This window comes from Podarcis erhardii (genome assembly GCF_964252035.2).
Source record: "Podarcis erhardii genome assembly, chromosome: 9".
Classification (NCBI taxonomy): Eukaryota; Metazoa; Chordata; class Lepidosauria; order Squamata; family Lacertidae; genus Podarcis; species Podarcis erhardii.
In genome coordinates this window covers 33,588,933-33,616,715 of record NC_138512.1, presented here as the reverse complement: position 1 = coordinate 33,616,715, position 27,783 = coordinate 33,588,933, and the positions used below count along the sequence as shown (strand labels likewise).

The following is a 27,783-nucleotide window of genomic DNA, read 5'->3' as shown; positions in this document are numbered from 1 at the left end:
GAGAGAAATCCTTTTTCAGCCCTAACGTTTTGGTTCCACTTCCCTGGAGATTTGAAGTTGTCAGTAATGTTATAGAAAGCCATTGGAATTTGACTATAAAAATGTACAGGGTCTGTAACAAACTAGGCTGGCTGGAGGTTTGAAGAAGCCTCTGGAAAAGTGTGCCTCCTGGTGGGCTTGCCTGGTAACAGGCGCTAGAAAAAGTCTCTATAGAGTCATTGCTTGTTGCTGGATTGCAGGGAAGATAGATGTTAATCTCTGGTGAAAGCTTCAATTCAGGAATACGGAGCCTCTGACCCTCCAGATATCCCCACTATCTCTCACCATTGCACATGCGCACCACCTTGCCCCCGTGATTGAGAGGACCCAGGGCCGTGTGACGTCAGTGCACCATACATGACGTGTGTGCATGATGTCAGTGCGCCCCGCCTCATTGGGATTTTGGGGGGAGCCTTGGCCCCACAGCCCCCCCCCCATACTTAGTGTCCACACCATTGAGTGGCTGGGGCTGAGGAAGTTTGGTTCTAACAGCAGCTGGAGAGCTACAAGTTCACCACCCCATCTTAGTTCCATCCTCATTGTTAACTTTATTCCTCAGCCTTATGGGTTGAATCCAATGTTAGTCCAACTCAGAGAAGACCGATTGAAATTAATAGGTATGGCCAGCTTAAGTTTATTAATATCAGTGGGTCGACTGTGAACAGGATACTGAATACAACCCTGTATGTTTCAGTTTGGAAGTAAGGTTTGTGGAGTTCAACAGAGCTTGCTCCCAGTAAGTGGGTATAGGATTGTTGCCTAATTCTCTCTCTCTCTCTCTCTCTTTCTCTCTCTCTCTCTCTCACACACACACACAAAGGCACACTGAAATCATAATTGCATACAAGTAAAGGACTGTATTTCTATTATAGGGGCAATTTGCAAATATGAGGCCAAGAACTTGTAAAAGGGGAGAAAATGACAAACATTCAGCTGTTTTTTTTTCTTTAGAGGTAATGGAAAGTGGCTTAGGGAGTGAAAATGTGTAATGTGCTTTTTGAAACAAAACAAAGCTGATATCGTAGTTACACTGAAGCCATTTAAACACACACCTATTTGGCACTCTTCTCTACAAGACTGATTAACTCCTATTATCCAGAGAAGAATTAGATACGAATGAATTGAGACGAAATAGTGGAAGACATTGAATGGTTGCGAATCTATAGCAGAGCTGGTAAGCCAATTTCATGTTCACTATCAGCACCAGAAAGGAAAAACAAGGCTACTCCCTGCAAAGATTTTGAAAACACTGAAAATATGAGATGAAAACTTTTTATTATTATTAAAGAAACACTAATCCCCTCGCCATTTCAATATTACAGCTAGCTTTACCTACAATTTATTTTATTTGCATTTATATATGCATAGAAATGTCATTCATGTCTTAGACACATTAATTTTCTCTCTCTCTCTGTAACGCTCTTAATTGGAAGAAAGTATGTTGCTCCTGATTTATGAACTTCAGTAGTGCCAGGGATCATTTTAAATGTACACAGCTGCTCAGCTGTAGTTTAGCTTGGCAAGATAGTATTAAACCATGGAATTGTGTCATTTATTTGTATATGCATACAATGCATTCCTTGTGCAGGTTCTTCAGCAAGAGTTGCACTGTAGATTCGGAAATGTGGCCTAGAAACAAGCTCAGAGCATGACTCATGGTTTGGCTGATTGTTTCCAAAGAGAACATCAAATATGAAGGATGAGACACTTCTAGACCTTGCTGATAACTGTCCCAAAGCAGAATCATCAGAAAAGGACAGGAGAATTGCCTAGGAAGGGGTTAGGGGAAAGAAGATACAAAATAGGAACAGTCCTCACTTTCAGAAGTCTGATCCCTTCACTCACTGGACAAACTGAAGAGCATTGCACATGTTATCTTTGGCCTGGCTCAAATGTGCACAGATCAGTTTATTAAGTCAAGATTTGCTTGCGCCTATGTGCTCCATCCTTGTGCCACACCTTCCTGCCTTCCTTCTTCCAGTGCTGTGAGAGTCAAAACTATGAGTTAATTCACCATAGTTTCCTATTACATCTGAACCAGGAAACTGTGGTTTCCAGGATTAGAACAAGTCATATTTTTAAACCAACATCCAATGTTTCATTTAGATCCTGGCCTGTTCCAATTCTGGTACCCACAGTTGACCAGATCGGACACAGCTAATGTAGAAAGTGTTTAGTTGTGGCATACTGAGAAGGGACAGAAGAAAAGGAGTGGATGGAGATGGGCCATGCTTAGGGTTCATGCATATTTTGGCTTTGAAAGTTGGAGTGTGTATGTCTGAATTCTGTAAATTCAGTTCTGTTGCACTGGAGCCAGGAATTTTGCTAGCAGCCTTGTAGTATTTCCAACAGGCAGAATTTGTATGACACTTTCCTAACAATCTAAACTGTTAGCCAGATGGAAGCTGGAGGTTACCAGAGTTGTAATAATTCCTCTCCTGCGTACAGATGGTGGAATGGTATAGAATATGTATGATGAAAATATTAGTGCAACACTACCCTGGGGAGCCTTACAACAATGGCCAATGTCTGAGTCATGCTGGAGAACTGTCCAGTCTGAACAGATACTCCATCCAGTTTTGAAATTCATTTTCTTGCCTGTTGGCTTTGTTTAGTTCAAAATCAGGCTTGCAAAACTTGAGCTGCTAGATGGAACTTTCTTAGGGCCCTCTTTAAGCTACACTTTGCTAAACCTGAGCTACTAATCACCTCAGATCTAAGGTCAGGTCTTGCAAAGAATCCTTCCAACAGTAAGCCAAACAGTGTTGCATAAGAAAGATTGAAATCTACTGTTCAGTCTTAAAAGTTTGATTATTAGAACCATCTTAATATCCTAACCAAGCACCATCTTTCTTTCTTTCTTTTAACATTTCACAAATTGAGATACACGTTGAGGTAATTTGCACTGTCATAGACTGAACTGTGGATCAGCAGATAAAACATTTGCCGTTTCAAATGCTGTGTGAATTATCTTGGGAACAAATAAGTCCTCCGTTATATGAGAGAGGGAGAGAATCTCAGCAATGAAATATTTGATTAATGATTGGGTCAACATGCTTAACAATCTGACCAATAACCTGCAAAAGTGCAATCTTTTTAATTAATACTGTAAAGTAGCCATGAAGGCCATCGTAGGCACCCTATTGTTCCATGTAGTTTTAGAATTTGCTGGAAGCCGGCCCGAGTGGCTGGGGCAGCTGAGTCATTGTTGTTAGTATTATTATTATTATTATTATTATTATTATTATTGCTAATGGATTTGGAAACTAGAAAGCCCCCTCCTTTCTCTCCATCCCTTGGTGCTAACCATATAATAAAAGTGACTTACAGTTTTGAATAATGCATCTCCTTGGAACACAGCAACTCAGAAGGGGGCATTTTGAGCAGGAAAAAAAATAGCAGGAGGGAAGAGGTTAGGCAGCCCCTCTTATGCCCCCACTGGAGCCTCTATTGAAACTTCCCTCATCCAAAGACCACTTATAGTTTTTAAAAAAGAAAACATCCCCTATAAAAGATGCACACGGCTGAGTGTAATGTGTTGCTTAGCCCTTGGAGATCTTTACTGGCTGATTTAAGGACTGATTGATAGACATCGCCTCCTGATGATCATAGCAGAACGTCTGAGGCTGATGATTGCAAGTACAGGCCTTCTGTAAGGCTGAATTTATACCTTGGATGTTGGCAGCAGTAGTCTACTTTTCCTGTTATTTCCCTCTCTCCAAATAGATCTCTGTTGCTTGACAGAGAACTCAGGTTCTGAGCCAACAGGAAAACTAGAAGCCTGAAGACCAAGGAGACGGTGCTCAAATACAGGGGAATCTGCATTAAGGAAAATGAGGACATAAACAAATAAACCAAGCCCAAAAGTATAATTCTCATACAGTTAAATATACATCCTGCAGTAGGTATATTCAAAATATAAAAGCACTGCAGAAACTAAGGATCAAGTACACATGTTCCACTTTGAGTGTTTTCACCTACTGTTGGGTGAAACAATGAAATACAGATTTTAATGTTCCTGTAATAGGTTTTTTAATAGACTGGTGACCATGTAGGAAGGCGGGTTGCTAATTTCTTGCCTTATTTCAACCCTGCTCTGCTTTTGCAACTCATATAAACAGACATATTCTGTATGAAGCACAGTGTTGTCGTCTGCTTGCTCCTCAAGTTGGTCATATTTAAGAATGTGGGCCTTTTTCATATTGTTTTGAGTTCGGGGGTCAATCTGGATGATACCCTAGGCTAGTTCCCTTCTGATCATTGGGATTCTATATCCATGAGGGTAGAATGTATGAGAGGAAGCTTTCTTTGTCAAGGGTCATGGCTTTGTCTGGCAAGTTAAGTACCACAATTTAGCATATCCAAAGAAGTTGGACTCACCTGGCTGGTACTTGGTAGAACAATACAGAGTTGTTGTGCATTAGAGAGCTGGAAGCTGGAGGACATAGAGACATGTATTGTACTGTGCTGGACTTTGGGACTCCCTTGGAAACTTCTATGGGACTGCTAATGCTGTGAAGGCCTCCATCCTATGCTTGGGTTATGTGTGTGTGTGTGTAAATAAAACCATATATACTAATGACACCACAGTCTTCAATGACCTTCATTCTAAGGAAACTGCACCCTGGGAAAGAGCTTGGAACCCCTGTGATGTCTCACTACTTGGAAATCAGGGTGTACCATAACAATACTTTCACTCCTTTTCCTTTGTAGATTTGTGAGTTTTGCTCACAAATCTCTTCTCTCTCTTCTCTCACACATCTTCCTTCTCTGCACTCGAAATCGTTTTTATATAATCTATATGAATGCTTTTTCAGTTGTAAATACAGATAAACTGTCTAATTCAAAAGAACCCCATACCTTCTCCCAGTTCATTCCATGTGCCTATATCATTCACGTGGAGGTAGTTATTTAACAAACCATGTGTAAATACTAAGATCAATTATTGGCATTAAATAATGTCACATTCATTGTCTCAGCAGAATACTTCAGAGATTGCCTGGGGTCGACGGTGGAGTCTTTGTCCTGTTGCTGTTTCTGATGTGTTGAACAAAAATGTACCGTGTTTCTCCAAAACCCTCTTCGTTTGGTGTATTTTTTAGAGCCTTAAGTTGCAGAAATAGTTTTTCTGTGAGCACAATGTTCCAGAGCTTCTTGTACCATGCCTCCAGTGTCATATTAGCAGCTGTCTGGCAGCCACCATAAAAGGATTAATAATTCTTTAAACAGTAAGTCCTTTAAATCTTCCTGCTCTCCAAAACTGACAAAATACTGGACAAGCTTTACCTGGTCATCTCTCTTCCAAGCTTTTCTTGCTGCTGTTGCTCTGCAGAGCAGAGGAATAATTTTTGATTTTGATTTTTCTTTAAAAGGAGATGTATAGGGACTACAATTGGTGTACTCAGTACTGCTTAAATAAGAGTGAAAATCAACCTGTGAAACTGACAATATCTTCCCATAACCTTATCAGCTTCACTGGAGATATGGATATGGTGGCAAAGGAACTGGGGGTTGGGTGGGGGCTAGGAGGATACCTGAGGGATGCACCTGAGACTAATAATCATGTAAGTCAGGTACAATAAGGGGGGTCTTTCTCCCACATTAGCTGGAAGGCTTGTGGCAACATTTAATATAAGATAAGTCACATATGATAAAACCATTTGATATAAGATAAGTCACATATGATAAAACCAGTGTCATTATATTATGCAGGTGGTGAAAATATAGCCTTGCCTAATACTAATACTATTCATGTAGACATGGAGGATAGGAAATAGTATGGTAGGAGAGGTCTGGGCCAGAGAGGACATGGTCATCATTCAAAGTGCTACATGGATGCAGGTTCTACAAACTCCTTAAGGGGCAGGGGCATAGATCAGAGCATGCATGTGTCTTGCACCTGCAGAAGGCTCCAGGTTCAATCTCTGGCATCTCCAGGGATAGCTGGAAATGACCAGTCCCTGAAGCCCTGGAAAGCCACTGATCATCAGTGTAGACAGTATTGAACGAGATGGACTAATGATCTGATTTGGTCTACTGATACTATCTATGTTATATAATAATAATAATAATAATAATAATTATTATTATTATTATTATTATTATTATTTATACCCCGCCCATCTGGCTGAGTTTCCCCAGCCACTCTGGGAGGCTCCCAATCAAGTGTTAAAAACAGTACAGCGTTAAATATTAAAAACTTCCCTGAACAGGGCTGCCTTCAGATTTCTTTTAAAGATAGGATAGCTGCTTATTTCCTTCACATATGAAGGGAGGGTGTCCACAGGGTGGGCACCACTACTGAGAAGGCCCTCTGTCTGGTTCCCTGTAACCTCACTTCTTGCAATGAGGGAACAGCCAGAAGGCCCTCAGCGCTGGAACTCAGTGTCCGGGCTGAACGATGGGGGTGGAGATGCTCCTTCAGGTTCTTAAAGTCCATGTGCAGACTAGGAGATTAACCGACATAGGAAGGGGAAAGAGAGGGCAAACCGCCCACTCTTTGCCCTATATCTCTCCACCAATTGCAAGTTCCTTGTAGGCCCCCATGACTTGAACATTCTCATTTATATGTCCCTGTTGCCATGGCAATTTTTCTTTTCTTTTTTTGCTGGAGGCAGATAGCAAAAGTGTTCGTGATTAGAATCTGCTTTTACTTAACTTGACAGGGAGCAAAAGGAGCAGCCTTTAATGTCTACAGCAGATGTTCCTCAGCCCATCATGTTAGTAGACATATTCATTTATTATTCAGGATTTCTGTAACTGGATTTTGACAATCCTTAACCTTAAGATTTTATTCAACACCTCCTGAAAGTACTCCCTTTCCATGACTGCATCTTCTTGATTGACTATGTTTATTTATTAAAATACAGGGGTTTAGTGGAAATTTTGAAAATGACAAATTCCAGCTGTGTTAGTCTGTTGTAGCAAACACAAAAGAAGAATCTTGTGACACCTTAAAGATTAACAGATTTATTATGACATAAGCTTTCACAGACTAGAGCTCTCTCCATCTGATGCAGTGGGCTCTAGTCCAGAAAAACCTATGCCATAATACATCTGTTAGGCTGCAGTCCTAAGGTGGAAGGAACAAAAACCAAAGGCACTTCAGCCCCTATATCCAACGCCCTGTTTGGCTCTAGCAGGCAGGGGAGACGTGAGCGCATTTCTTTATTGGCTTTCTGGTTTAAATTTCTAAGAACTTTTTTCTACCACTGGAAATAATGAGAAGGAAATGGGAGAGAGAGATTGAGAGAGATCTAGATACCCTCAGGTTGGGTGTTTGTGTGTGTGTCAGGGGTCCATGGCTGTGGACACACTCCCATTTTACTCTGCACCCAGTCCACTCCTACCATTGGTTTGTGAATCCATGTGCAAAGAACATTAGCCCCAAGTCACACCTATCCTGTAGTTTCTTACAAAATACTGCATTTTGAAGCATTCGCCTCCAACCCATCTTCAAACCAAATTGAAAACGTAAGTTGTATGAAAAACCTCCATGTTCCCTCTCTGCCCACAGGTGTGAACAGAGAACAGGCAACTTAAGAGACACATTCAGCTGTACTGTACTGGTGGGTACAGCAACACACAGAATGCAAATTGAAATGCAGCATTAAAAAATCAGTCTTGCTGCATTTTAAGCTGGTAATGTTTTACAAAGCCTAAGATAGCTCTGAATCCTTTGAATCCAAGCTATTCCCTGCTCCTGTCTCAGCGCACTCACCTTTTGACCTTACTGATGTTGAAGCTCTGGTGTCAGTTGGGACAGGGTGTTGACGGATTCAGTAGCAGTGGGAAGGGGGAATTTAACATCAGATCTCCCTCTCTGGCATCAGAGCTATTTCTCTAAAATTGGAGACGAATAGCCAGTGATGACTGGCATTCTCTGCAAAGGCCATAGGATTGCACCATTAAGGTTTCTGTTAAGTGCCATGATATTCTGTTTTCCATTTTCAGAAATGAATGAAAGTTGTGTGCTAGAGCATCAGTCTAAGCCTGGGAAGATATAAGTTCAAATCACCACTCAGCCAGGAGGTTCACTAGGTGACCTTGGGAGAGACTGTCTTGACTCTTCACAGTGCTGTGAAGATAAAAATGTGGAGAAAACTTGCCTGCAATCCTGATTTCCTTAAAGGAAGGGAGAGATAAATGATACTAAATAGACTGCACCATACGTCTTTCCCCCTTTTCCTTTTATACAATGCGTGATAGTATAATGTAATTTTTTTAATTACTGGTGAGAGTTTTGAATCGAATTAGAAAAGCAATACTTTGTATATAAATGTCTCATTGCATAGCTGGTGATCTCCTCTGCTGACATCCTCTTTTTCATGAATAAAAATGTTACACAAGAGAATGAAATCATTCAGCTGTGGCCTGCCATCACCTCTAAAGTAGAACAGATCTGAGGCTCTGTCTTTTGGATGCCAACTTTACAGTGTGGTAATAATCTTCTTGCAGTCAGCTAGTTGGAAATGACACTTCCCTGCTGCAGGCATTCAGTATCCCAAAATGTGCAGTGAAAAAGGCAGGTGTGAGTAATTGATTTAACTGTTATGCTGTTCGTTCCCAAAATAGGTCTTCAGCCCCAATGGGGAAATGCTATGGTTTCATTATTCGGAATTTTGCAATCTAAGAAGTGTGCCCATCGTGCTTCCTCCATTTTGAAGCCCTAAGGGACAGATCAGTTGGTGGAGCATGTGACTATTCTTTTAATATTAATTTTTATTCGTTTTATTCGAGCATGTGACTCATAATCTCAGCATCATGGATTCAAGCCCCAGATTGGGTGAAATATTCCAGCACTGCAGGGGGATGGACTGGATGATCCTCATGGTCCCTCCCAACCCTACAGTTCCATGATTCTGTGATTCAGCAAGGGAGCAAAGGGATCTGCAGGCAAATACAAGCTTCTTCAATCAAATTCCTTTTCTGGGCCTGGAAACATCCATGGAGATGGGATGTGAACGTACATCTACAATGCAGTACCATTCTGGATGCAGAACATCAAATGCAATCTCTATCTACATTGTAAGCATGAGTAGAGATGTGATTCCAATTGGCTTGCACTGCAGAAGTGCAGGGGCCTTCAGACTGAGAACCTCTTGTCCTGTCCTGAGCTCCTAGACCTGGACAACATAATGGGCATCATGGTTAACTCTGAGCTGGGGCTGCTTTGTTTCAAAGTTCCCTGGAGCTCTGTAGCACAGCACCTACATTAGAAGCACTTCCATGATATGTACCCCTCATTCACACTGTGAAATATAGGTGGATGCATTAGCCACGTGTGTGCATGAGAGTGTACTTGTGTGTGCATATGATTAGGGGAGGTTTTTTATGACTGATGTTTTAATGTATTTTTAATCTCCTGTTGGAAGAGTGGCTGGGGAATAAGTAATAAATTATTATTATTATTATTATTATTATTATTATTATTATTATTATTATTATTGAAATGTAACACATAAAATGATCTTCAGAATGTCCTGGTCATTCCAATATTTGCATTAACCAGAGAAGCAAAGGAAAACACTGTGCCTGTGCTTGCATTTCTCTCTGCTCACTTTTACATGTGGATTTCAGCAGATGAGAACCTGCTGTTAATGTCTTTGATACAAAGACTCACCCTTTGGCACAGAGTCAACAAGTTCTTTAACCTGACCACATCCAAACTGGATCAGACCGATACATTAGTTTCCACAGGAGCACAGAATCTGTGTAGTCATGTGTTCCAAGGAATTTGTTGCAAGCTCCACACTTCAAGCAGGGTAAACAGAAAAAGTGGAGTAAAATTTTGCATCCCCAATGTGACTTGAATGACCAGGAGTGCCATCTTCCTTAACCTGGAGTCCCAGGCAAGCCATTTCCAACCTTGGATGCCCAGATGTTAGACTACAATCCCCATTATCCCCAACCAGCATGGCCAAGGTTCATGGATGGGTGGGGGTTGTGGTTCAAGAACACACTGGGAATGTCAACACAGATCATTTTAGGACAGAGCAGGCAGGCAGGCTCAGAACAATATTTGACTGCTGGTAAGCCCTTTTTGAACTTTGGCTGCTGCTTGGCGTCTGGCCCTGCTACTAGAGTATGCCTTGACAGGGAATTATGGCATATCCTATGTTTGTACACATATGATTCGTGTACTTGAAGCTGTGCATTCATATGTCACATGGGGGGCACATAAAATATTTTACATGTACATGTGCAGTGCGCTTCTACACATGTGTACTTCTAAGTAACTCCCATCTAGTCCAGTGGAGTTTACACCCAAGTCAGGACTGCAGCCCAAATGTGCAAAGCAGCCCTTACAGATGGAAGGAAAGTGAAATGTGGTTTAAGCTTATGAAAATAGTCTTTATAGTCAAGGCCTGGTAGCCTCAAGACTTCGATGGAATCCATCCAGCTGAGGTATTTGACATTGTTCTGTTGAGGGAAAGAGTCATAAACGTAGTTTAATGTGGATGGCGAAGGCAGTTTATGGTGACTTAGTGTTCCCAGAATAAAGCAGAGAAACAAGAACACTGGGCCATTTAATGAGGCTTTTTCTTGGAGCAGAGAGAAGGATTTTCATTCATCCAAAGCCAAAAAATGAAAGTATTGCTCTATAGGTTTGGATGGGGGGTGGAATCCAATTGTTGGCAGTAATAGGTACAGTAGAATATTCAGCTGCTTCACATGCTTAAGCTTTGAGTACTGTTAGTTTAATATTAATGTGGAATTTTGATTGCCAGCAGCCTGTTTCCCACCTGCTCTGAATCCTAAAGAGGTGCCTGTGTTCTGATGGTTGGATCCCAACTAGCGAAACCATCTAATTTGAGCTGGAAGTTGTTGGGGAGGGATAATTGGAAGCTGCTTTGAAGAGAAAACTGCTTTTTAATTGGAAAAGTGTGATTCCCTCCCCACCTTGCCCTGAGTAGAATGATGGGGGCATAAGCCCAAGCTTTACAGGGATTGTGTCATGCGCAAATGTTTGCAGAATGATGTCAGGGTATTAGCAAGCGGCTCAGGCTTTCATAAGCAGAAAGTGAACATTTTGGATCTCCCAAAAATGTATTTGCACCCCACTTAAAAAGAAATCTAGATCACCTTCCCAGAGTTTCTTATACCACATCATTTTTTACTTCTTTATTTGCTTAACAGATTACTCTCCTGCCCTTCTAATGTCTATATGCTATTTAGGGTGGCTTAAAACAATTTAAAATAGAAAAATACAAGAAAAAATCATAAAAAGCAATAAAAATTAAAATTAAAATACATTAAATATTAATTTATTGTTTTTAACAAATTGGTTTTTGTAGCAGATGAGACTATAGAGAAAGTATGACCATTATGGCTGATAGCAAACAAAAGCCTGCTGGAATAATCATGTTTTCACCAATTAGTGAAAGACAGCCAAAGAGGAGCATCCATGCTTCACAGAGCAAGGTGTTCTGCAATAATGAGAGGTGCAGCCACTGAAAAGTCCCTGTCTCTTGTTACTCTCCACCCTTTGTGGGACACAGAGAATGGTGTCTCCTTCTGAGCTTGGAATCAGGCAGCATGGGATGGTGGGAGGGGATCCTTCAAGTATTTTGGAACCAAGATACATCCCCAAGATTTTACAATCATATTCTTTGTTAATTAATCCAGAACAAAGAGCATGTCTCCTTTTGTTCACATTGATATTAACTAGTGCAGATTAGAACCACTGCTTGCTGCATAAGCATATTTATTTATGAAATCCTCGAAAGATTCCATCAATGGTGTCTCTGAATTTTTTTACATATCACTTGGGAAGACAGGTGAACTAATGTCACCAGTGTCAAAGCAATGATTCTTCAACATCAACTTCATCGGACTGGTCATGTTGTTTGGATGCCTGATTGCCGTCTTGCAAAGCAGCTACTCTATTCCAAACTTAAGAATGGAGAGTGAAATGCTGGTGGACAACAAAAGAGGTTTAAAGACACTCTCAAAGCAAATCTAAAAAGATGCAGCATAAGCATGGATAATTGGGAAACACCGGCCTATGAGTGCTCCAATTGGAGAATGGCCTCTACCAAAGGCACAATGGACTTTGAAGAAGCACAAACTCGGGGCGAAAAGGAGAAACAAGCTAAGAGGAAGGCACATTTGGCAAATCCTAACTGTGATCAGCCTCTGCCCGGAAACCTATGTCCCCACTATGGAAGGACGTGTGGATCCAGAATTGGTCTCCACAATCACTTACAGACACACTGTTAAGACCATATTCATGGAAGACAATCTTACTCAATTACAAGTGACCGCCAAAGAAGAATATTTATTTATTTTATCCTTTTCCTCCATTACATCCTGTAATTCCAGTAATAACAAATTCTCCAAATGGCTTACAATTAATAGAAATAAAAAATGAAAGTATGGAATACTTCAGAAATAATTTATTAACTTTCTGATACACTTATCTTCTTCTTTCCCCCAAAATGGCTTTGGCTGAGACTATATTTTAAAACCTCTCCAGCCTTGTCATATTTGAAGTACCTACATTCATACTAGTCTCCAGAGCATAGCAACCTGACTCATTTTTGGGGTGGGAAGGAGAGAGACCCATTTACATTATACATTTAAAGCATTGATGCTCTTTAAACACTTATGGCTTCCCCCAAGGATTCCTGGGAGCTGAGAGTTGCTAGGAGATTCCTGTTTCTTTCACAGAGCTACAATTCCCAGAGTTCTCTGGGAAAGGGATTGCTAAACCACTCTTGAGAATTTCAGCTCTGTGAGGGGAAGCCATGACTGTTTAAAGTGGTATGATACGGCTTTAAATGTCTAGTGCTGATGGGGCCAGAGTTTGTCTTTGTCACTAGACTTACCGGTATTTGTCCTTCTGGACTGCAATCCTGCACCCATGCACTTGGAACTTAGTCCCATTGTACTTAGTAAAAACAGCAGTGGCTAACATGTGGTCTTCCAGATGATGTTCCACCAGCTCCAGCCAGCATAGCCAATGATCAGTGATGATGGGAGCTGGAGTCCAGCTACATCTGGAAGGTCATGTGTTCCTCACCCCTGAAGTAAACAATTCTGACTGGTCTGTGAATGTCTGCACTGAAACTATATGGTGGGCACTTTCCCCACTATAGGATTGCTTGAGCCCTGACTTTTGATGCCATGGAAACTAGAAAAAATTGCTGCAGATACCTACTACTCTGGCTATACACCAAGGTTAAGGCCCTGATCTACGATTTTCACTACAGTATTCCAAAAATCTACAGAGGCAGAGCGTTTTGCTTTCCAACTCACTTCATAACCTATTAGGTCTACTTGAATGGTTCCCAGATGTGTTGCAGTGTCGAAAAAGGTAAATTGAGTTTTATGAGATTATCTGCTATACTTGGATTCTCTTCATGTGAGGGGCGGGGGCGAGGATAAAGCAAAATTGGGGCCAAGTCATTTTATGCATTTATCTTTTTTTATTACATATATAACAAATTAGAAACCTCAAAACAAACATATTGAAAACCATATGAAATATCAAATTATGACATTTTTTTAACCAAAAAAATCTGACAAAAGCTAAAGGCAAAACTTAGACAGTATGAGAGATGTGTGGCTAGAAACTGTGGGTATTGTTTTGAAAAAAGGAACAAAGTCACATGGGGGAGGGTTAAACCTGGATTGGTACCTTTTCATGTGGGAATTGGAATTTAATCCTTCCATCTGTGCCTGAGCATTTAAGAACATAAGAGCCCTGCTGGATCAGACCAAAGACCCATCTAGTCTACTATCCTCTTTTCACAGTGGCCAGACAGATAGCTATAGGAAGCCCCTAACCAGGAGATGACTGCAACAACACTCTCCCCACCTGTGAATCTCGGAAACTCTCTCTGACACTGTAAGGTAGCATCATAGTAAGAGTGGGCACCAGCCCTGATATTCAGCTTCTATCTGTACCAATGCTTTTCTTTTAAAAATCCAGTCTGTTTGTAAGTCACTCTGTGCTCTGGCAACTTCATTCTGTGAATCAGGTTTTAAGCTGCTCTGCATAAAACAAAACTCTGTATTCCCCATTCACTCTTATGGGGAATCAAAGGGTGGCTATACATTTCCCCCCCTTTTGGGCAAAAGCGGATGAAATTTCCAGGCACAGGAACCCCTCCAGAGTGAATTGAGCCCACTAAATGGCAGACAGATTGGTCCAGGGGCTTTTGTGGGGGAAGCAAAAGGATTTCACTTTCATCCATATTAGGGCAATACTTTTATTACACCAACTAAAAGTCCAAACTTTATTACACCAACTAAAAGTCCAAACTTCATATTAGTTTCATATTTTTGAAGTGGGGAGTGTTTGTTTCTTGCTCTTTCTTACCTTAAAATTAGGTGGCTGAGTGTGGTGTCTTCTTGATTGTACATTTTCAAACACATTTGCAGCTTCACAATGGCCAGCCTAACTTTCTGGTACTTGTTTGTGTTTGGAGAGAAGGCACATCTTCCAAAAGGCATTGCAAACTGAAGCTGTGCAGAATGCTACCCATGGAGTGCTGAATCGCTCCAGAGGATTTTATTTTCTACCATAGAAATGCACGTTTTTTAAAAAAAGTTAAATCATCCACACCTCTTCAGAGCAGCATTCTGGACAGCCTCACTTTATTCAAAGTCCGTGGATCTAGAGAAACATAGGAAAACTAGAGATATAGTATCAGGAGAGGAGAGAGTACAGAAAAACAGCGACAGACCAACACAAGCCTTTCTGGGGGCCCTGATCTGACTTGGAGTGCTTTGTTCACATTGCAGAAGTAGCATTCACACCTTAAGGCAGAGCTTTCCAAACTTTTCATGTTGGTGACACGCTTTTTAGACATGCATCATTTCATGACACAGTAATTCAGTTTTACTAGCAAACTGGAGGTTAAACCAACCCCTTTCCAGCCCTGGGAGAAGCGTGGGAAGCGTTCACAAAACATGCGTACACACTGAAGCCGACACAGTAATGTGTTGCAACACACAGTTTGGAAAGCTCTTCTTTAAAGGTTAAGAACAGGATCAGTCCTAAATCAGCTGCCATCAGTTTTTCATCTGATCTGCATGCTAATCTTGACGTTTATTTGCTTACTTGGCAACCCAAGAGCACATATCAACACAGGATCCTTGATGTTTCTGTGGCTGTACTAGCTCAGCAGACCCTTTCAGAAGTGACACAAAGGGCACTGCTATAGGGATCCATCTCTTGTGAAGATCGTAAATATGATAAAGCAGCCTTGCCAACCTGGTGCATTGCAAATGTTTTGGAGTTGCAGTCCAAAAACATCTGGAGGGCATCAGGTTGGAGGAGACAGTGATACAGAGAGGGGTAAAAACTAAAACCATTTAAAAATCAAATGTGCATTCTGTCCAAGGAAAGTTTCTTCTTTCACCACAAAAGCAGCCATAGTGTGTCCCCCAGGCTTACTGTTTGCAGTTTCCCCTCTTCATTCCTAGGTCTAAATTGAACTGGGGCAGGGGGGTAGACAAACAGCTAAACAATGCTAAAATGTGGGCAACCCCCTAGAATATGTTCCTAATTTCATTTGCATATTCATCAGTAACCACATGAATGCTTGTGCTGTTCTTCATCAAATATCCCATATGTTGTGCCGAGGCATGGGAAGTCTCTGCTTTCGAATGTCGAGAAATGTTGGTTTCTCCTCAGTCTCTCTGAATCTGCTTTCTCCCTTTCTGATTGAACTATGGAGGTTGCATCATTGCATTCTTTCTTGAAACAACTAGCGTTCTTCACATGGCTTAAAAAGCCCTTTCTCTGTAGAGTCCAAATTACATGTTACATTGTGGGCATCTGTCTGTCTCAAGAGACAATGCAGCATGCCTCTGGGGGTGAAGTCAAACCACTGTGTTAGCAGCATTTAAGTGACTTCACTGGGGTGCAAGCCTGGGCAGTGTGCATAGAGGTCCTGGGTTCACTAGCGATTAGAACATATTATGTTAGTAACATTTTTATTTTAAATGTGTTCTTCACATTGCAATTTTTTCCTTTTTTAAAAATAAAAAAACCTACACATACACACACTCAGGCTACAAAAACAAATTATAAACAATAAAATGAAATTAACAACTGCTTTACAATATAATCAATATTTCATAAAATGGCACCTTATCCTGGATATTATTGTTGCTACACAAAACAAAAATGTTTTGAGAAAGCTTCTATCTCCTTGTTTCCCATCTCTGACCCTAATAAAGTCAGTGAGTTTTAATATAAACACAAGATCCAAAACCCTCAGCAATTATACAAACCTTCTTAATCTTTTGGGATGCCTCTAGACATCCATTTGATTTAGCGGTTATACACAATCACAGTTTCAATACCATTGCACAAGTCCTGGCTTACGTTGCTTCATTTGCAAAAAGTCCATGACCTGTACTTTCCTGGGAAAAAAGACTGTAACTTTTCATACCATAAATGTTCCAGGAAGCTTTCTTTTTTGTCCTGCTATTACTGCACTGTATAAACAACCGTGTAGTGGCAAATTCAGAAGTGCAGGGGTCCCTTCTTGAGAGTGACAGCTACTGTATATCTTCTCACAGCCATGCCCTCTTCTATGTTCTAAGATTATTCTTATTATATAATTACAGCTCCCAGAATTCTTTGGGGCAGTCATGGCTGTTTAAAGTTGCATAACAGTGCATTAAATGTATGGTGTCCATGTGGCCTCAGACTTCTCAAATGACTGTGGGCTCTTATTGTATAATATGACTTGCCTCGCAGATCCTGAAATCCTCCTTCCATCGTGGTATTTAGTGCACATGTTCCAAATAATCTTTTTCTTTTTTCTTTTAGTTGCTACAAAGCATCTACTTGGGGTTTCCTTCAATTCATAATGTATTTTCGAAATGTTTCTTCATTGGTTTATTACACACACACACACACACACACACACACACAGTTTTCTGAAATTTAATTATTGTATCTTTGCTCTGCTGTCAGAGGTGATGGTGACACTCCCATATGGTGCATGGACTTAACCAAAAACAAAACCTCCAAACCCATATGTTTACTTCAACAGCTATTAATACAAGTGACTTTAAAGGCTTCTCAACATATGTTATCCATCTTTACCATCTAGCATAATATAGCAAGAGTGTGTATGTTGTGAGCCTCAGATGTCATTGGGAACCACAGTTTAGCATTTGTGTCACGTTGACAAATGTCTCTGCTTTTGCTCCTCTTCCCTTGTTGCCTCCTCTGCTCTCGAAATGGAGAGTGTAAGCTCCTTGAGGCAGAAGCCCTTTCTTCCACGTTGCTGCACGCCAACCCAATCTCCAAGAGGTGTGAGATTCCAGGGGTTTCAGATGCTTACCCAGGGACCATGTTTCCTTCGGAATTAGATATAGCAGAGACTGTGGTGTCTTTATGATATATAGTTTATTTACATACATTATATAGCCTGAGCCCACAATGGAGGGGTTCACAGCATTAATACTCCAAGAGGGTCTTGCTTCACTCATAGGACAGCCTTGGATTCAAATAGAGATTAGGCATCGCTCTTCCACACAGGTTTCAGCCTGCTTATTCTCCAGCTTCTAGCTTATACACTCCTACTCTCTGCTCTCAACTCTGCCTTTCCCCTTCCAATTACCCACAAGTAGGGAGGGGGGTGCCACACAGAGCCCCTTCCTTTGTTCCCCTTAATGGCCCATCACCCAGACTAGCACCTCCCTAAGAGACTAGCCTGGTTATTCCAAGAATTAGGGTCCAGGCATTCAGCCTAACCTTCACGCCACATCCACACCACCAAACTCATGCTACTTTGTAAAGTGCTAAGTCCTTCCTTCCTTCCTTCCTTCCTTCCTTCCTTCCTTCCTTCCTTCCTTCCTTCCTTCCTTCCTTTTTGTAAAAATATAAGGTGGTGTGTATCATATACAAGAATTATAATATTAAAACATCAGTAAGGCATCAGGAAAAATATCAGGGCAACTCACTATAAATAAAAGAAAATTCACATTTCCAAGGCTTGTTTAATTTTTAGGCAATGTCTAAAAGAAGGCAGGAATAGCTTCTTCCAAACCTCTACTGGCAGGGAGTGCCACAGGGCAGGGCCTGCCACACTAAAGCAACCATAGAAGTGCCCCATCAGAGGATCTCAGTGACTGAGATGGAGCATTGATGTGTGTGTCTGGCTACTGATCACATTGTTGTATATGTATGTATAATTGCATCATCATCATTTTATTATTAATATGACTTTGCTTCCACCCTGCCTTCTGAAGAGTCCTGGGCAACCATGCAACATCCTAATTAAAACATTCTAATTAAAACAATTTCAAAAGTTTAAAACAACCAAAAGACCATTTCAAACCATGTACAGCAATTTCCATCTGCTTAAAACCTACCCAACATTCACATACTAAATGCCTTGGTGGACAAAAATGTTTTCAGTTTGTGTTTAACTGATGGTAATATAGAGGGACAAGCGGACTTCAATAGGGAGGGTGTTTCATAATCAGGGCACTGCTCTCTAACCCATGCTCACTGATGACACTGTGAGCAAGGCCATCCCTGCTGCTCTTAAGGCTCAGGTTGGCTGAAATGGGAGAGGGATGTTTTAGGTACCGTATTTTTCGCTCTATAGGACGCACTTTTTCCCCTCCAAAAATGAAGGGGAAATGTGTGTGTGTCTTATGGAGCGAATGCAGGCTTTCACTGGAGAGCGAGAGGGGTCAGTGCGCACTGACCCCTCTTGCTCTCCAGGCTTCAGGAAGTTCCCGCCGGGCTCCGAAGGCTTGCGGATTGCAACCTGCAGCCCCAAGGTACTTGTGCCCCAAGCTGCCTTCTACCACCAGATTGATTTTGACCCACCGGCTCACAGGCTGCCAATGCATTGCTTCTAGGACCAGCAACACATGGCATTACCTCACTGCTTAGCTCAGCAGTCTGACTGTCGTATTTTGCACCACCAGCAGTTTCTAGATTGTCGTCAAGGGTAGCCCCATGTAGAGCACACTGCAGTAGTCCAAATGGGAGGAGAAGTAATTAATCCATCCGCTGAAAATACCCCTGGTATGGGCCCAGAAGTTGGCATCCTGGGATTTGATGATCTTGTCTCGAATACCTTTATTTGTTGAGGATATTTATATCCCACCTCTTTTGCATCATGGAAATAGGGCAGTGCAATGTACACAAAATCCCCAGGCAATCTCCTGTCCAGATCCAAATGCACTTAGCTGCAAGTGCAAAGTGGCTGCCAAATGTCAGATAATTTGTTGTTGCAGGCGAGATCTGGAGCTGACTCAGGTTTCCTCCGCATGTCATAGCCCCATCCTGGAATCAACTTCTCCAACTTCTCCATGACAGCAGGGCAGCTGTCACTTTTTAAAGTGTGCAAATATGGGAATGAGGTCTATCATGCGAGTCTTTCCTCTAGAATAGTACTCATGCTCTTGGTGGTGATAGTGGTTGGTGGTGCCTATTTCTGAAGGAAAGATCCTGACCCTAGGCCCTGGCCCATGTGGTTGCAGGCTTTTAAGTATGGCAGCAACACTGTTAGGCAAATTCCTAGAAAAGCAGCTCCCATGATAGGCCGGGATATGTAGACAGCACCTAAGGGATCATCTCTGGCTAAGTGATTCTAGTGTGCCTGCAGAAAGGGAGATCCATTTGATCAAGACATTTCTCTGTGTGTATGTGGATTTCCTTTAGGAGCAAGGGTTTTTCACTTAGTGTAAGCAAAGCCTTTGCTAAGTGGAAGAGACAGCAAAAGGGTGCCTGTCTATGAACCCATCCTTTCTACTGAACCCCAGAAGAGGAGACGCCCATTCATGTAGGAACCTCATAGATGCACGGAGCACTGTGCCAGCATCTGAATGTTGTTTTCCTTGGCTTTTTTTTTATTAAATCCATATATCAACTGCATCATGTATACTACAGCTGGTTCTGCGATAAATAAATAAATGCATATGGAATGATATGTTGAATAAAACATAAATCTGAGTGATATGAATAGAATTTTAATAAAATTAAAAATATTGGCTTATAATTTTAATCATTTCAAAAGTTTTGGGCACTGACATCAAAACATTCTTGATCTGGATCTCACTGCTCCCCCACCAGGATGTAGTCAAGATATTTTTTTTATTATTGACATATTCCCTTTGCTAGTTTATAAATTGGGTGTAGAGGCATTCAGAACATGACATTTGTATTGGAAAAATACTGTAATGTGGTTTACGCACTCCCCCCCCCACCTGCTGAATATTCAAACAAATAAACAAAACGTGACATTTTTATTAAAATTCACCAGGTCCCTTGGAATGTCCTTTTGCTCTCCACAAGCCCTGATTTAAAAGAGAAATGTATGTTGTTTGAAAAATACTCCATTCTGACTACAACATGTTCATATTAGCGAAATGCTTGAAAAGTTGCTTTTCAGCATCTATTTAGCCTCCAAGCCCTGAGGAATAGCTCCATCTTCTAAGAGTTTAAAAATCCTTAGGACCCAGCAGGAGAGATCAGTTATAACTATGGAGGAACAAGCTCATCTCTAAGTTGACTTAGTTGGTGTATTTAAAATTTTCATGTATAGCAGGTCATTTATATAGTAGGCATGAAATTAAAATGTGAAAGAAAGAAAGAAAGAAAGAAAGAAAGAAAGAAAGAAAGAAAGAAAGTTTTTCAAAGCTCTGCAATTTCAGTTTATCTCCCTCTTGTTCCAAGATTTCCCAATATTTCGGCCAATTGGCCTCCATATTGAGCTTTTTCAGAGCCTTTGCTTCCATCGGTGACAACCACCTTGGGGTTTTATTTTCAAGTAGGTCTTTATATCTTATCCAGACATTAAACAATGCTTTCCTAACAATATGGCTTTTAAATGCTTTATGTGCTTTGACCTTGTCATACCACAGATATGCATGCCACCCAAATACATTATTGAAACCTTCTAAGTCCAAAATGTCTGTGTTTTCAAGAAGCAGCCATTCTCTCAGCCAACAAAATGCGGCTGATTCATAATAAAGTTTAAGGTCTGGCAGGGCAAATCCACCTCTTTCTTTTGCATCCGTTAGTATTTTAAATTTTATTCTGGGCTTCTTGCCCTGCCAGACAAATCTAGAAATATCTCTCTGCCACTTCTTGAAGCAATCCATTTTATCCAAAATTTGCAGTGTTTGAAACAAAAACAACATTCTTGGCAATACATTCATTTTTATAGCAGCAATACGGCCTAGCAATGAAAGCTTCAAATTTGACCATATTTCTAGATCTTTTTTCACTTCCGTCCAGCATTTTTCATAGTTATCCTTAAATAAATTCACATTCTTAGCTGTCATATTAACCCCCAAGTATTTCACTTTCTTGACCAATGTTAAGCCTGTCTCCTTCTGAAACCTCTCTCTCTCGATCACTGTTAGGTTTTTCTCTAAAACCTTAGTTTTTAACTTATTCAACTTAAATCCTGCAACCTGACCAAATTCTTGAATCAATTCCAATACTCTTTTAGTACTGGATTCTGGCTCCTGTAATGTCAATACTAAGTCATCTGCAAATGCTTTCAATTTGTACTGTTTGGCTCCGACTTGTATACCCTTAACCAATTGGTCCCTTCTAATCATATTTAAAAGGACCTCCAGGACCAATATAAAAAGCAATGGGGAGATTGGGCAACCTTGTCGTGTCCCTTTCTCTATCTTAAATTCCTCCGTCACCACATTATTAACAATTAATTTAGCCTTTTGTTCAGAATATTTTGCACCTATACCATTTCCAAAACCTTGACCAACCCCCATCCCCTGTAAGTTCTTCTTCATAAAACTCCAGGAAATATTGTCAAAAGCTTTCTCCGCGTCCACGAATATCAAAACTGCCTTAGTATTAATATTCACTTGTAATTTTTCTAAAATGTTAATTATATTTCTCGTATTATCAGAGAAGTGTCTACCCGGGAGAAAGCCTGCTTGATCTCTATGTATCTCTTCCACTAATACTTTTTTTAATCTTTTAGCCAAAATATCTGCAAAAATTTTGTAATCCACATTAAGCAGAGATATGGGGCGGTAATTCTTAAGCTGTGTCTTCTCGGACTCAGTTTTCGGTATAAGTGTAATATAAGCTTCCTTCCACGACTCTGGTGCTTTTTTCCCTTCCAAATTTCATTGCAAACTTCCTTTAGTGGTTGTATTATCCAATTTTTCAAGGATCTATAATATCTTGAAGTTAAACCGTCCGGCCCTGGAGATTTACCCAGTTGCATATTCTGTATGGCACCTTCTACCTCCTGTTCAGTTATATTATAATTCAGCATTAGCTTGTTTTCTTGAGAGATTTTTTGTAGTCCATTTATTTTCAAAGTGCGAGATTGGCTTCATTATTATCAAATAATGGAGGCATACAAATTGGACAAGAAAATTGGCTTCCAGGTGGAAAAATCAAAATTGGAAACAGAACTGTTAGATCCCAAACCTAAGATTCTGTCAAGAATGTATAACTTGCTCTTGAAATGGAACATTTAGGACAAAATGGTGAAATCTGCTATGATAAAATGGGCACAAGATGTGGGACACAACATTATGCTGGCTGACTGGGAACAGTTATGGACCACAGGTATCAAGTTCACGGCATGTAATGCCTTAAGAGAGAATATTATGAAAATGATATACAGGTGGTACATGACACCAGTCAAGCTCGCAAAAATATATCATTTGCCCGATAATAAATGCTGGAAATGTAAAGAGACTGAAGGTACTTTTTTTCACCTTTGGTGGATGTGCCCAAGGATTAAGGCTTTCTCGGAGATGATTTATAATGAAATGAAAAAGGTATTTAGATATACCTTCCTGAAGAAACCAGAGGCCTTTCTCCTAGGCATGGTTGGCCAATTGGTGTTAAAGAAGGATAGAACTTTTTTTATGTATGCCACAACAGCAGCAAGAATACTCATCGCGAAGTATTGGAAGACACAAGATTTACCCACCTGGGAAGAATGGCAGATGAAGGTGACGGAATACATGGAACTGGCGGAAATGACTGGCAGAATCCGAGACCTGGGAGAAGAGTTGGTAGAAGAAGATTGGAAGAAATTTAAAGACTATTTACAGAAATATTGTAAAATTAAGGAATGTTAGAAGGATGCTGGAATGAAGTTATGTGGCTTTAGCAGTAATGTTATAAAGGAGTATTTAAAGATGGATTGTTAACAGGCAGTGGCGTAGCGTGGGTTGTCAGCACCCGGGGCAAGGCAAGTAATTTGCGCCCCCTAACCCTAACCCCCAGATGTTGCGCCCGGTGCGGCCGGCCCCCCCCTGCACCCCCCACGCTACGCCACTGTTAACAGGTGAGAATGTAAAGTTATAATATATTAAGATAAGCCATTAGGATAAAAGCAAAAATGGAAAGGATTTGCTGAAATAATTAATTGAACTAGAATACAAAAAAGGGAGGTGTGAGGAGGTCAGGAAAACAAGTAAATGAAAGTTAAGAGATGGAAAGGTTGATTTGTTTTTAATTGTTTTTTATCTTTTTGTGTTTTGTATTTTTCTCTTCTTTCTCTTTTTTATTATTGTAACTTTTTTGAAATCTTAATAAATATTATTTTTTGAAAGAAAGAAAGAAAGAAAGAAAGAAAGAAAGAAAGAAAGAAAGAAAGAAAGAAAGAATTGACACTGGCCTTGGTTGTCTTGTGCTTCTGATCCATGCTTCTGGTGCATGAATAAAGACTGGTGCCTCTCTCTCCCCACTGAGTGGCATCCTAGAGGCACTCGAGGTCTCTCAATCTTGACAGATTTTTTTTGGGGGGGGGTGGACCCACCTCTTCTGTTTTGTTTAACATATATTGGAATTGTTTTATTTATCTTTCCAATTGAATGAGCTTTTTTAAATTTCATGATAAGTTTGTTGTAACCCACCCTGTGGCAAAGAGCAGATAAGAAATCTTACAAATGAATGAAATCAGTACAGTGGTACCTCGGGTTACAAACTTAATTCATTCCAGAGGTCTGTTCTTAACCTGAAACGGTTCTTAACTGGAGGTACCACTTTAGCTAATGGGGCCTCCCGTTGCCGCCAAGCCACTGCTGCACTATTTCTGTTCTCATCCTGGGGCAAAGTTCTTAACCCGAGGTACTACTACTGGGTTAGCAGAGTTTGTAACCTGAAGTGTATGTAACCCGAGGTGTTTGTAACCCGAGGTACCACTGTATCTGTTATTTGGAGTCTTTTCTCAGCCATGCCCCTCTACCTGTGCCACACCATTCATCATCCCGGCTTCACATAGTCCTTGAACAATATTTGCCTTCCTGGAATGTGCCCTTGAACTTTGATCGCGCTTCTTGCTTGCCTGGATGGCCAACAGTGAGAGGGGTGTGTGGAAAACAGCCTGGCAAACAAAGGTACAAGTGTGACCTTCGGAAAGCTGGCAAGAATCAAATGCAACCATCTGGCTGGGAAAGTCTGCCCCCCCTCCAGCTACCAGCTGCTGAACCAGCTGCTGTGGGCCCTCCAGATGTTGTTGCTACGCAACCCTCATCAGCCTCAGTCAGCATAACCAAAGGTCAGGGAAGAAGGGAGTTGGAGTTTAGTATCTTTTGGTTAGCCACAGATTCCCCAATCCTGCCACAGACTGTAGGGACAGAGGTGAAAAGGTAAAGGTAAAGGGACCCCTGACCATTAGGTCCAGTCGCGGACGACTCTGGGGTTGTGGTGCTCATCTCGCTTTTCTGGCCGAGGGAGCCGGTGTACAGCTTCCGGGTCATGTGGCCAGCATGACTAAGCCGCTTCTGGCGAACCACAGCAGCGCACAGAAATGCCATTTACCTTCCCACTGGAGCAGTACCTATTTATCTACTTGCACTTTGACATGCTTTCGAACTGCTAGGTTGGCAGGACCAGGGACCGAGCAACGGGAGCTCACCCCGTCACGGGGATTCGAACCGCTGACCTTCTGGTCAGCAAGCCCTAGGCTCTGAGGTTTAACCCACAGCGCCACCCACTTCCCAGGGACAGAGGTAAAGGCTGGCAATTGGGGCAGCTAATTCTACATCTCTCTCCAGGAGTAGAACTGTGTTTGGCAAGATGTGTTGCTACTTGTGTATTAAGCTGATCCCTAGAATCAGGTTCGTCAGAAGATATTAGGACAGCCTACCCCAACCTGCTGGCCTCCAGGTGTTTTGGACTACAACATCCATCAGCACCAGCCATCACAGCCCTTCTGTCTGAGATTGGTAGGAGTTGCAATCCAAAACATCTGCAGACCACCAGGTTGGCAAAAGCTGCACTCAAAGTTTTCAAACAACAGATTACTATTTACCTGTAGTATCTCCTCTATTGTAGAGTGATCTTCCCTCTTGCTTTTGCTCCTGCTGGCCCCTGATGTGAATGGAGAGAGACCACCTTGGTTATATACTCAAGTTATTTGGGTTTGTTGGCCTGCAGCTGGAGACTGATCCCAAAACTCACCACAGGATGGGACTGGCTTGTTGCTGTACTGGTGCAGCAATCTTGTTGTATAAATATTGCTATGATTTTGTGTCATTGCAAAGGTCCAGGAGCAGGGTGTGTAGCCTTCCCCCTGTCCACCCCCAGCCTGTTCTGATCAAATTCCTTTTCACCTCCACCCTTGTTGAAGCGTCAACATTAGTATAGAAGTCAACTCCTAGGGGCCAAAGTCCCTTCACCCCCCCAATAAGATATTTGAGGAGGCTGCCCACCCAAGCTGATGGGCATTGACATTCAAATGGGGTGTGTGTGTGTGTGTGTGTGTGTGTGTGTGTGTGTGTGTGCGCTGTGTCTTGTGATCAATTATGCGAGGTGAGGCTTACCTGGCACTCCCCCTTTCCTCAAGCTGGCACCCCTGAAAATTACTAGGGTTAGAACTGCAGAGGCTTCCATGGTATTGGGATGGGAACCAATGAGGTCAGGTCTCCAGTACTGTACTGCTGTGGGTAACAAGCCTTACTTGAGATGGCCATGCTGTAAGATCTGGACTCCTTCCATCTAAATTCAGGTGTCAATTTATGAATAAATTGACACCTGACATATTTCTTTGACATATTTCTTAAAGCTATGACAGCCTCCACCACATATTGATTCTCAAAGGAACACAGACCCTTGGTGAGCACCTGGAACCGACTGAAATCTTGCCACAGCTCAGCAGAGATTGGGGGTGACAATCCTTGTAACCATGTTTTCCCCTTATATTGCTACAAGTTAAAGGTATGGGCGGAGGCTGAACATGAAGGGAGAGACATAGACTATCCCTGTGGCGACTCTGCATTTGACTACAGCCCTTTCAAATTTCTGCCTGTAGAAATAAAGTTAAATGGCTACAGTAGTTTCTGTACGAGTTTTTAAACAGAACTGAGCAGAACTATATCCGTAAGATATCTATTGCTACCGGGCTCTGTTACATAGACTGTGAATTTAATCAAAACACCTCTCCCTCTCTTTTCAAAACATCACACCCTAAAAATAAGTGGTACATGTACATATTTTGATGTTTATTCCTACCGGATCGTGAACAAAATGGATCTGACAACTTTTCCCGAGTGCCTCTTCAATAGTCACTTAATGAAAACGTTGGAACGGAGAAGTCTGTTTAGAGTTCTTTCCTTCACTTGCCTCTGAACAAAACCTTAATGGTGTGTTTACGGCCTTGAGCTATGCTGCCTGTGAAGAAAAGAAATTGTGGGTGGGTGGGTGGAATGGAGGGAGAAGCTGGAAAACTCTAGGAAACACGTTTCTGCTGGTGAGGCCTCTGGAGTTGCCCATGTGCGTCCCACATTGTGCCTTGCGCATGCTTTGATGTTTCTCTCCCCCCATCCCCACACGTAAAACATACCTCATGGCCATCTTCCTCCCAAATAGGTGATCTGAAAACTCCCACTGATTTCGGGGGATGGGGGCAGCAGGATTGCCTCTGAATACACTATACACCAGAGATGTGTGTATGTACTTTTAAATCCGGCATGCTTATTCAGAAACAAGTTCCGCTGCCTTCCGTGGGGCTTCTGTTTAGGATTATTGCTGCTTCAGTGTATACAGTGGTACCTCAGGTTAAGTACTTAATTCGTTCCGGAGGTCCGTTCTTAACCTGAAACTATTCTTAACCTGAAGCACCACTTTAGCTAATGGGGCCTCCTGCTGCTGCCGCGCCACCGGAGCACGATTTCTGTTCTCATCCTGAAGCAAAGTTCTTAACCTGAAGCACTAGTTCTAGGTTAGCGGAGTCTGTAACCTGAAGCGTATGTAACCTGAGGTACCACTTTATTCAGACTCTTTTCTTCATTGCCAAATATCTCTTAAGATGCTGCCACCATGCGAGCTAAGAAGAGTCGGTTTTGATTGTCCATTAATAAATTAATTGCATTTCTATCTCATCTTTTTCTCCAAGGATCTCAAGGTAGTGTGCATGGTTCTTCCCACTCCTCATGTAATTTCCACAACAACCCTGTGAGGTAAGTCAGGTTGAAGATCACCCAGTGAGTTTCATGGCCAAGCGGGGATTTGAACCCTCGTCTTCCAGGTCCTAGTCTGTCACTACACCACACTACTTTCTGAAGGAGCATCTCCACCCCCAGCATTCAGCCTGGACACTGAGGTCCAGTTCCAAGGGCCTTCTGGTGGTTCCCTCGCTGCAAGGTTACAGGGAACCAGGCAGAGGGCCTTCTCGGTAGTGGTGCCCACCCTGCGGAATGCCCTCCCATCAGATGTCAAGGAAATAAACAAGTATCTGACTTTTAGAAAACATCTGAAGGCAGCCATGTTTAGGAAAAATTTTAGTGTTTGATGTTTTATCGTGTTTTTTT

The 27,783-nt window shown here is 41.6% G+C and overlaps 1 protein-coding gene across 1 annotated transcript in view; it reads right to left on the bottom strand.

Moving 5' to 3' along the window:
- Positions 1-24,614, bottom strand: part of SCRG1 (stimulator of chondrogenesis 1) — a 58,243-nt gene extending 33,629 nt beyond the window's left edge. Inside the window, exon 1 of the mRNA XM_081875534.1 lies at positions 23,645-24,614. The gene's annotated coding sequence lies outside the window, so the exon portion shown is untranslated. The remainder of the gene's footprint in view (positions 1-23,644) is intronic.
- Between the last annotated feature and the right edge of the window lie 3,169 nt (positions 24,615-27,783).